Source organism: Anabrus simplex, chromosome 1 (genome assembly GCF_040414725.1).
Source record: "Anabrus simplex isolate iqAnaSimp1 chromosome 1, ASM4041472v1, whole genome shotgun sequence".
Taxonomy (NCBI): domain Eukaryota; kingdom Metazoa; phylum Arthropoda; class Insecta; order Orthoptera; family Tettigoniidae; genus Anabrus; species Anabrus simplex.
In genome coordinates this window covers 194,375,371-194,388,077 of record NC_090265.1, presented here as the reverse complement: position 1 = coordinate 194,388,077, position 12,707 = coordinate 194,375,371, and positions in this window count along the sequence as shown.

The window sequence follows — 12,707 nt, the reverse complement described above, 5'->3', positions numbered from 1 at the left end:
TTGAATTCGTTTCCTTTTGTTTGTATTTTCTTTCTTATCCTTAGCAGTAGAAACAACAGTTAAAATAATGGTTCAAAATTCAGTTTTACTGCTCACTTTTGAAGGAATGTCTTTATTATATCGAAATTTCCGATGTTCGGACCCAGTGACCTCGCGTTGGTATTCCCTGCGATCAGGTCAGGCTAGGTTTGCCACCTTCTGCCAAACGCAAGAAAGGACATGTCACTTAAAATTCGGAATATTTTATAAAAATAATCGACACTGCTGATTTGGTAACGAATTAAAGTACTCTGCGTTCGATTTTTTCCACATATATTTGCTATTTGACTTTGCTATCATTAATCATTATCACGTATGGATTTCATATATATAGTATTTTCATTTTGAAATGAAAAGTTCACTCTTTATTAGGGACACTGATCATTCTAATATCAGTCCATTTGTTTTCCGCTAAAGAGAATATTACATTCAACGTTGAATGTGAAGCACAAAGCATAAAACACATACTTTTTTTTCAACTCCTTAAGTTTCTGCATTTAGTTATGCTTTGTAAACACCTTTACCCACTTCTGCAATACATCTTCACCACTCCTCAGGTTATCCGAAGGGATGTTTCTAAAAATGTAGAATTCTTCATAGGGCTCTCCCTAATCAGTGTCATCGGTTACCTGAAGACATTCGAATCAATCAATCAATCAATCAATACTGATCTGTATTTAGGGCAGTCGCCCAGGTGGCAGATTCCCTATCTGTTGTTTTCCTAGCCTTTTCCTAAATGATTTCAAAGAAATTGGAAATTTATTGAACATCCCCCTTGGTAAGTTATTCCAATCCCTAACTCCCCTTCCTATAAATGAATATTTGCCCCAGTTTGTCCTCTTGAATTCTAACTTTATCTTCATATTGTGATCCTTCTTACTTTTAAAAACGCCAGTCAAACTTATTCGTCTACCAATGTCATTTCACGCAATCTCTCCGCTGACAGCTCGGAACATACCACTTAGTCGAGGAGCTCTTTTTCTTTCTCCCAATTCTTCCCAGCCCAAACTTTGCAACATTGTTGTAACGCTACTCTTTTGTCGGAAATCACCCAGAACAAATCGAGCTGCTTTTCTTTGGATTTTTTCCAGTTCTTGAATCAGGTAATCCTGGTGAAGGTCCCATACACTGGAGACTTATATGCCCTCTCCTTTACATCCTTACTACAACCCCTAAACACCCTCATAACCATGTGCAGAGATCTGTACCCTTTATTTACAATCCCATTTATGTGATTACCCCAATGAAGATCTTTCCTTATATTAACACCTAGATACTTACAATGATTCCCAAAAGGAACTTTCACCCCATCAACGCAGTAATTAAAACTGAGAGAACTTTTCAGAGAAGAAAAATGAATGCTTTACTTTAAACTGGACACTTGTAGCTTGTGTACAACATTGTATTCAGAGAAATAGAGGCGGAGGAGATATTGTACGGGTTTATCATAAAATTACATGAAATTTCCCTAATTTGATCACTTCTAAATAACTTATTTGTTATATTTTGTTATGGAAAAATACAGGACAACAGATAACATGGGAAATTATATAATTAATATGAACATGTCATTGTTCGAATCATTGGCTGAATGGTTAGCGTTAAGAGGGTCCCGGGTTCGATTCCCGGCCGGGACGGGGATTTTAATCGCCTCTGATTAATTCTTCTGGCCCGGGGTCTGGGTGTTTGTGTTTGTCCCAACACTTCCCTCTTCATATTCAGACAACACACTACACTACCAACCGTGACAGAAACGCGCAATAGTGATTACATCCCTCCATATAAGGTTGGCGTCGGGAAGGGCATCCGGCGGTAAAACAGGGACAAATTCACATGAGCGGCACAGTTTTCGCCCGTACTCCACAGGTGTGGTAAAAGCAGTAGAAAAGGGAAAAGAAGAAGAATATGAACATGTCATTATAGGAAATTGAAAATGAAAATTTACTGCCCTGAACATTTATTAGAGCTTCATCACATTTTTTCGATAACGGTGTAAAGTACCTTTGGTATGTTTATGCCCTGAACTTTTAAAAAAGTTGGCGGTAGGTTGTCACCACTGTAATGCCCACAGGATTTTGAGGGTTTCGTAGACAAATATTATGTGGATAATTTTTTTTGCCAGTGGCTTCGGGTCGCACCGACACAGATAGGTCTTGTAGCGACGATAGGATAGGAAAGGCCTAGGAGTGAGAAGGAAGCGGCCGGGGCCTTAATTAAGTCACAGCCCCAGTATTTGCCTGGTGTGAAAATGGGAATCCACGGAAAACCATCTTCAGGGCTGCCGACAATGGGAATCGAATCCACTATCTCCCGGATGTAAGCTCACAGCCGCGCGCCTCTAACCGCAGATAATATATATTTTAATTTTATTTTATTCATAGAACGTGGTACAATGGGAACATGGGTAATAACTCGGTTTAGTATGGCCCTGTGATATGGGAAATAAGAGACATAATTTAAGACTTGGAGAGATGTTACGAGTAACTTTAAAGTAGGTGCTTATTGTAAACTATTTTCGCTGTTTCACTTTCTCATAGCAACGCCTATTACGCTCTTTTCGTTTCATTTCTTTGGGTATAGTGCGCATTCGTATCCCTGAAATATCACTATAAATTTTGTCACAAATGGAACATAATAATCGCTTTTACACATATCAAGTGAAAAATCTGCGGCAAATTATGAAATATTTGATTTTTGAAGAATATTATTATATACGCACTTTACCACTTTACAAGTACATTTGGTGTTACGCTCACAGTGACACACGTATGTCTTTTGTCTTACACTTTCAACAATTTCGTGTGTGATGTCTGTGTTCACTGAAGTTCTTTGCTTTCGTTTCATTGCTTCAGTTGTCAATGACATCATTTCCCGAATTGTATCGCGATATGCAATATTTAATAGACGACAAAATGGTATGGCCAATGTACATAAGAAGAATTCTGTGGACTAGTGATTTACTGATCCAGGGATCGAGCTACTTTCGTTCGAACAAAAATAATATTTATTGGTCCACGGATAATGATATTTTTCTGTTCACCTCCATTTTGCTGTTTGAACTGGCCGCTCTACTCATATGGACAAAGATAATGAGAATCCACAGACATAGCACTCCCATTCCACGGTGCTAGCCCTGGACCTGAAGAAAGTAACAAAAGACGGCACCAGCAGCGGAGTACGACATAAACCAGTCCTGTCTACAAGCCTTAAGTATGTTTTCATATTTCTCAAATAACGACGGTATTTCTTAATTTGCCGCAGATTTTTCACTTGATATGTGTAAAAGCAATTATTATGTTCCATTTGTGACAAATTTTATAGTGATATTTCAGGGATACGACTGCGCATCGTACCCCATTTCTTTTATTCCTTCGTCATTCACTTTTTATCGTTTTAACTCTTTCTTTTGCACGTTTTGTGGAGTCCTAATCATATTTTTCTTTTACACCATTAAATTTGTTACTCTATACAACTGACTACGATGAATTCACGACAGCTAACCTCCAGCTAAGCGCACGAGTGTACACATAGGCTAACAGAAGTGACCTTTCACATAGCTTGCATTTTGCCTTTTTGAAGCGCTATTTAGATTATTTTTTATTATTATTATTATTATTATTTTTTTTTGCAACAGGTAGTCTCCTCTTTTATCTGTCAATTGAGCGTCTTAAAATGTTTCCTTCTATGTAGGGCTTACCATTGTTGCGAAACATAGGTCTACGTTAAAATCGTTTCTTTTGCATAGTAACATCTGAGCTGGGAGTATACTATCACTTTTGGCATGAGGTGTACGTTCAGTTTTAGAATGAATGCTCTGTGGCTTGTCAGAATGATTCTGTTCTCAAGATTTGGGACACAAGACGGCAATCTTATCCACATGGCTGTTTGCATATACGTCCTGTGACAGGAGCTTAAGTTGTCAATCGGTCGGCGATAAGACCACAGTAGTCGACCATCACAAATCCAGTGGTGACAGGCTTAAGCTCCTACCGCCCCAGGGATTACTCTTATCAGCCCCGCTGCCTTATCATCGAGCTGTCTCCAGCCTCGATCGCTGGTGGGGAACATTCTACATTCGGTCGCTTTTATAGAGGTCTGCAGGACCGAAATTATTATTGCCGGTCCAATTAGCTGTGAAGTCAGACCGACCGAAACGGTCACCATATCAGGCAAAAATTGCTTACAACAGAATTATGGTGTAAATTAAAATGTTGGTAATTTATTGATGATGATAATGATACTATTTTGAATAAACTTTTAATTCTGCTTTCTCCATGACTGGAGGTGGCCCATAATGATAAAGCTTAGAGTAAAATTAGCTGAAACACGTTAACATCTGCATTAAAGGCTGTTATACCTTTTTTTGCTAGTGGCTTTACAGATAGGTCTTATGGCGACGAAGGTATAGGAAAGGCATAGGAGTTGGAAGGAAGCGGCCGTGGTCTATATTAAGGTACAGCCCCAGCATTTTCCTGGTGCGAAATTGGGAAACCACGGAAAACCATTCTCAGAGCTGCCGACATTGGATTCGAACCCACTATCTCCCGGATGTAAGCTCACAGCTGCGCGCCCCTAACTGCACGCCCAATTTGCCCAGTGTTATACCTTTCAGCGTTCAGTCTGAGAGCCTCTGTGAATATACCAAACGCCTCCACAATCCTCTGTTTTTAACAAGCTCTGTGGTTTCGTTTAGTTCCATACCTATCATATTTAAATCGTTTAAAACTGAGTCAAACTATCGCAGTCCTGGTCTCTCACTACTTTTCTTACCCTTAATGAGAGAGTCCATTATTTTCCTAGGTAACCTATCCTTCTCCACCATTTAAAAACGCAATAAATACGAAGCATGTTTTTAGAGTAAATACTGTTTTAAAATATGGCCGCTGCAGCCCTTCGATCGTCGTTCAGAGCATGCGCGCTCAGTAAGTACATCTGAGGCTAGCCACAAACGCAACGCCATTACGGAAGTATTCGCCCGTATTTACGTTTGTTTGTGCGTATTGAAAATGCCTCTGACAATTAACGGTCCCACCGAGTGTGAAGTACGCTCTGTGAGTCGATTTTTAAATGGAAAAGGCGTGAAAGCTGTTGAAATTCATCGGCAGATTAGTGAAATGTACGGAGAACACACTACGAGAAAAGGAATGGTAAGAAAGTGGGTTAGAGCATTCAAAGTAGGCCGTACTAATGTTCACGACGAGAAGCGTAGTGTGCGACCGTCTGTCAGTACTGAAGATTTGGTGCAAAAAGTTGATGCAAAGGTTCGAGAAAACAGATGCTTTAAGATTTCGTCATTAAGTTATGAGTTGCCTGAAATTTCAAGGAGTGTTCTTTATGAAATTGTGTCAGGATGCTTAGATTATCGGAAGTTGTGCTCATACAATCCAAAACAAAAGGCTTGTGGTGCTTACAAGGGGGATTCTTTTGCTTCATGACAATGTGCGACCTCACACGGCTAATCGAACCCAAGACCACATCCCTTCATTTGGTTGGGGACAATTTGATCATCCTCCGTATAGTGACTACCACTTGATTCTGCGCCTGAAACAGCATTTAGGACGTCAACGCCACGACGACGATGATGATGACCTAAAAAGGACCGCGCGGCAGTGTTTGCCATTTCAGGCGGCAGATTACTATGCGGATGGAATTCAGAAACTGGCTTCACGATTTGACACGTGCCTTAATATGCCTGGAATTCACGTTGAGAGGTTTAAGGTACAGGCTTAGGCTACATGTAAAAAAAAAGAATTGTTTAAAAAAAGTGCATTGCTTTTTTCTATATCAAAACGTTACTTAATAAAAGAACGCCTCCTAATAGAGTCCGGCTCCTTGGCTGATAGGTCAGCGTAGCGCCTACGGCTCAGAGGGTCACGGGTTTGATTTCTGATCGGGATGGGAATTTTCCCCGTGTCCGGTTAATTCCATCGGTTCGGCGACTGGATATGTTCATCTTAATACACACCTGTTCACGCACAGTACACAATACACATCGCACTACAAACCACCACAGGTAAACACAATAGTGAATACATACCCCCACTTAGCGCAGTGTCAGGAAGGACATTTGGATAAATCCACATCCCTAAGTAAAGAATTAACCAGACGCTATTCAAATCTACGAGTGAGGCAGGAATCGAACACGAGACCCTGCGAACCGAAGGTTTCGATGCTGACTATTCAGCCAAGGAGCTGAACTGCTGTTTATGCCTAAGGGAATTTTTTAAAAGAAAGACCTTTCCTGCTTAATCTAGTCTGCATTTTGTTTCCAAATTTCTGCCGCAATTGGATATTTCAATAAGTAACCAATGGATTCAAAAATCCTACACGTAAACAGTAACATTAAACAACGTATCTATGGAGTATACACTTCCTGCAAATAAGAGAAATATCTTAGAAGTGAAGCTTCCACGGCGTGTAGAATTATTTAGTTCGTTTTCCGGGTTGAACCGTGTTGTTGTTTCCTGTACACTCGAAATCTTTAGTATCTTGTGACCAGAAATATTCATTTCAGGCAAGAAATCAGTACAGCCCTGAGAACCAGCCACTACCTGCTTCCACTCTCTCTCTCATTAATCACATACATTAGACGCGTTAACACATCCACACATCTGAAGAGTGAGGAGAGGTGGAGAAAACGAAACGAGGACATCTAGCATGAACGAAACACACGCGGAGGGGAATGTACTTGCTCCTCCGCCTGCCCACACAACCCACTCGCTCGACAATAAAAGGGGAGGGGAATGAAGGGACGAACCACATGGCTCCTTCAAGGCAACAGACGTAATGTGTATGTCAACTAATTGAGGGCCGAATTCTCCAGTTTCTTTGTAATTATTGTGTGCGAAGTCTGGCTGAAATGATAGTGGTCTCGCCTATGACTTCATTGTCAAATGGAATCCCACTCAATCACTGTAAGAAAGAATGACCCTTATATTCGTCAATATAGGCCCTGTTAAAGACTACTACTACTACTACTACTACTACTACTACTAATAATAATAGTAATAATAATTTTTATCCTCAAAAACCAAAGAAAAATAACCTGTATTAAATAATTATGATTATCAGGGACGCAAGGGCGTTTGGAAAACCGTTCCTATGAAGTTATTGTCAGCGTTGATCAAACAATTAAATGCCATATATTGGGGTGCGATTTCATCGTGCAAACTCCATCGCAATTAAATTACAGTTAATTGTTTTCCTTGGTTAGTAAAAGCTATACTAGTGCCCAAATGTTAAGCGTAAGTTACGAGTAAGCAGGGCAACTGGAAATAGACCGCAAATCGCACGACATATGCACCTACCAACCTTACGTGTTCGCTTTGTGTCGGAAAGGAGTGTTCCCTGCCTTGACTAGCGGCGTAATCGCAAGGTAAACAGAGCCAGTGCCTGCGCCCCATATTCCCTCAGTCGTGTTCGCCTCGTTATTGCGCGGAGTATAGCATCGTGGTGAACGTGACAACATAATGGCACAACGACGCCATTTGGACCCCGTTTTTCAGGGTAGAATACTCAGTTGCCTGAAAGCAGGCCCGACACAGACCGAAGTCGCCGTATCCTTGAATGTGCCACAAAGTGTCATTTCCAGGCTTTGGAGATGATTTCGAGACACAGGAGATGTTAGCCGTAGGCCAGTACCAGGTCGACCAATGGTAACCACCTCACAGCAGGACCGATATCTGGCCTTGACGGCTCAACGAAATCGAAGTGCACCTGCAAGACAATTGTCGGTGGAGCTTGCAGCCGTCCCAGGGGTTGCCGTTTCCCAGCAAACTGTGTACTGGAGGCTCAGAACAGCAAGGCTGTTTGCCCGACGTCCAGCGGTGTGCGTCCTGCTTACTCCAGTATAGAGACGGGCCCATTTACTGTGCAGCCGTCAACATCGAAACTGGACCATGAATGAATGGAGGCATGTGCACTTCACAGATGAATCCTGCTTCAGTTTGCAGAACAATTCCCGTGGCACATTAATCTGGAGAGAACCGGGTAGCCAATACTACCACAGGAACAGCGTTGAACGGGACCAGTATGGTGGTGGTGGTGACGTCATGGTGTGAGGGGGCATCATGTTGAATGGCCGTACGGACCTGCACATCTTCATGGGTGGTCCGAGGAACATGTTAAAGATCGGAGATACAGGGATGATGTACTGAGACCACATGTTCGACTCATCAGAGGTGCGGTTCGTCCAGTCTTCCTCTTAATGGACGATAATGCTCGACCGCACCGAGCTGCTCTGTTGGATGAATTTCTGGGTGGGGAAGACATTCATCGCATGTACTGGCCAGCGAAGTCTGCGGATCAGAATCCTATAGAACATGCCTGGGATGCATTGGGGAGGCGAATTGCATCCCGCCAGCCTCCCCCGCGGACCCTCCAAGACCTTCGCATTGCCCTTTCTGAGGAATGGGATCGACTGCCACAAGAGCTCTTGGACCATCTGATAGAGAGCATGCTACGCCGCTGCGAAGCATGTGTGGCTGTAAGGGGTAACCATATGCCCTATTAACATCATATTTTGTTGTGGATCCGTCCGACATACCTATCGGTGGTATGGCCTCGTTTAGTGATTATGCTTTACTTTTGGACACTAGTGTAGTATAGCCAGAATGTTTAACCATAGAAACATTTCAATCAGTTAACGAAAAAATTGAGTATTGAGTGACCTCTTAGTGCGCAACGTCGCATGCCACACCTTCTGAAATATGAACACATGTGACATTGCCTTGGTTACTTCTTCTTCATCGTCAGGGTTGGCCAAAATATTATCCCAAACGTTACCTGTTTTGTTTTTCACCCGGAATTCTTGTGATCGCGATTGTTCATTCCGTACACTTTTCCGTCATTTCGAATACATTGCTGTATCCAATATTCTTTCTCAGGGCGACCGAAATACCCTTACTCGATCCGAAATAATCGGTCTCCCAGGCAGCTTTCACACTACAAGAGTGGTTCCTGACCTTGGCCTTATACATCCTACCCTTCCTGGCTGATGTAAGCCCCTGACTGTCCCGTGAGACTCTGGACCACCTCAACAATTATTAATTATTTCACCTCCACATAGGACTTACCAGCAATTTGTCTCTCAATGACTGGACTACGTTAGACAGCATTAGCAACACACAATCTCAGCGTATACTGGAACTAGCCACTGTCAAACAAAACAAGAAATTCGACCGCCTCCTACTAAAACAGAAACCGAAACCATCTGATTCACAACAGAAGAATGTAATAGTTAATCTTTCAGATAAGCCACTCAGTGAAGCTACTACTTCCGCCTTGAAGAAAGGACTCAACTACGCAATAGATCCTAATAGGATACCGGTGGAGGAATAAATGGGCAAAGTGAAATTGCAACCCGATACCTCCCTACCGAATCTGCAGGAGATATCAGACAGGATATATCATGTCTAGTAAGAACTGCAAAGCCGTCGCCATTCAATTTGACAAAAAGAATTCATGCCCGCAAAACACTACGTCAAGATACGGAAACAATAATCCTACCCACAGATAAAGGCAACGCTACGGTAATAATGACACGCACCGACTACAAACTGAAAATCGATCAAATACTCACCGATTCTACATACAGGAAAATAAGAAACCTTATCAACCGCATTAAGAACAAACTCCACAGACTAGTAAAAATTCCAATATTCCAGCCAAAATACAGAAGAAACTGATTTCCTCTGACCAGAAACCTCTTAAATTGTATGGCCTTACAAAAAATCATAACAAAGGCATACCTGGACCTATGGCGAGCGCTATCAAATCACCGACGCATGATATCGACCGTTACTAGCCGGACTACTTCAGCCACGTACAGGACACACTGAAACTTACGTGACGGACTCCCGACATTTCATCCAGCTCCTCAAGGACCAATCAATCGAAAGCACGAACTTTTTAGTAAGTTTTGACGTCACGTCACTTTTCACCAAAGTGGCGCTAACAGATGTATTTCCACTATTAGACCAGAAACGTCCAGAAGACCTGTCAACACTAGCTAAAGAATGCCTTAACGCCATTTATTTCTACTTTAAAGGGGTTTCTACGAACAGACAGAAGAGGCCGCGATGGGGTCGCCGCTCTCTCCAATTATAGCAAACATGTATATGGAATACTTCGAACAGAAAACCTTAGTCACATCTATCCTGAAACCGAAATATTTTTTTTCCGTTATGTGGATGACACGTTCGTGATCTGGTCTCACGGGAGCAATAACCTGCAGCTGTCCGACTCGTTGGCTGAACGGTCAGCGTACTGGCCTTCGGTTCGGAGGGTCCCGGGTTCGATTCCCGGCCGGGTCGGGGATTTTAACCTTAATTGGTTAATTCCAACGGCACGGGGCTGGGTGTATGTGTTGTCTTCATCATCATTTCATCGTCATCACGACGCGCAGGTCGCCTACGGGTGTCAAATAGAAAGACCTGCACCTGGCGAGCCGAACCCGTCCTGGGATATCCCGGCACTAAAAGCCATACGACATTTCATTACCTGCAGCTATGTCTAGACCATCTCAACTCTATTAACGTAAATATTCAGTTCACCATGGAAATCGAGGTAAACGTAAAACTACCGTTCCTGGATGTCTTAGTAAAACAAAACACCAATGGCACTCTGAATTATGCAACATACAGGAAAGGCACACACACACATATACAGACAGGTACCTGCAGGCCTCTTCTCATCACCACCCAATACAAAACAAAAGCAGGCTGTTCTAACATCACTGATTAACAGGACTATAGCGATATTGGATGCAGAGCACCCCGAAGAAGAGAAAAAACATCCCACGAGAACCCTCGGAAGAAATGGCTATTCGCTCAATAACATCTGACGAGTCTATAGAAAATCAGAAGAAAACAAAGAAAAGGCCACCGCAGAAGGAAACAACGGGAAAGAAGAACGGACCCGCCCGAAATCAGCGATAGTTCCGTACATTAGAAACACTAGAAACAGGATCGGCAAGATGCTGGATAAATATGATATAAAAACCACACCGAAAGCTACCAGCAGTAAAAGGCACAATAGAACTACAGGATCCTGGAGTATACCACATTGAATGTAGCTGCGGAACGTGTTACGTCGGCGAAACGAAACGTCTGATCTCTACCCGCCTAAAAGAACACATCTGTCACATCATGAACCAAAACACAGATATTCCAGCTGTAGTCAAGCATTCCTACGAAACAAGACACGGGATATCATTTGACAAGACCAATATCCTAGCAGCTATCCCTTGGAATCTGGAAAGGAAAATCCGTGAGGATATCGAAATCGAGAAACACCCGAACAGTATGAATGTGGACATACATACATACATACATACATACATACATACATACATACATACATACATACATACATTATCATTCTAGATCGTTATGCCTTTCAGCGCTCAGACTGCAAGCCTCTGAGAATTTACTAAACGTCGCCAAAATCCTCGATTTGCAACTAGTGTTGTGGCCTCATTTAGTTCCATACACCTTATCCTTAAATCGTTAGAAACTGAGTCTAACCATTGTCGTCTTGGTCTACCTCTACTTCTCTTACCCTCCATAGCAGAGTCCATTATTCTCCTAGGCAACCTATCCTCCTCCATTCGCCTCACATGACCCCACCACCGAAGCCGGTTTATGCGTACAGCTTCATCCATCAAGTTCATTCCTAAATTAGCCTTTATCTCCTCATTCCGAGTACCCTCCTGCCATCGTTCCCACCTGTTTGTACCAGCAATCATTCTTGCTACTTTCATGTCTGTTACTTCTAACTTATGATTAAGACATCCTGAGTCCACCCAGCTTTCACTCCCGTAAAGCAATGTTGGTTTGAAAACAGACCGATGCAAAGATAGTTTCGTCTGGGAGCTGACTTCCTTCTTACACAATACTGCTGATCGCAACTGCGAGCTCACTGCATTAGCTTTACTACACCTTGATTCAATCTCACTTACTATATTACCATCCTGGGAGAACAAACAACCTAAATACTTGAAATTATCGACCTGTTCTAGCTTTGTATCACAAACCTGACATTCAATTCTGTTGAATTTCTTACCTACTGACATCAATTTAGTCTTCCAGAGGCTAATTTTCATACCATACTCATTGCACCTATTTTCAAGTTCCAAGATATTAGACTGGAGACTTTCGGCACAAACTGCCATTAAGACCAAGTCGTCAGCATAGACCAAACTGCTTACTACATTTCCACCTAACTGAATCCCTCCCTGCCATTTTATACCTTTCAGCAGATGATCCATGTAAACTACGAACAGCAAAGATGAAAGATTACAGCCTTGTCTAACCCCTGTAAGTACCCTGAACCAAGAACTCATTCTACCATCGATTCTCACTGAAGCCCAATTGTCAACATAAATGCCTTTGATTGATTTTAATAATCTACATTTAATTCCATAGTCCCCCAGTATAGTGAACATCTTTTCCCTCGGTACCCTGTCGCATGCTTTCTCTAGATGTACGAAACATAAACACAACTGCCTATTCCTCTCGTAGCATTTTTCAATTACCTGGCGCATATTAAAAATCTGATCCCGACAGCCTCTCTGTGGTCTGAAACCACACTGGTTTTCATCCAACTTCCTCTCAACGATTGATCGCACCCTCCCTTCCAAGATGCCAGTGAATACTTTGCCTGGTATA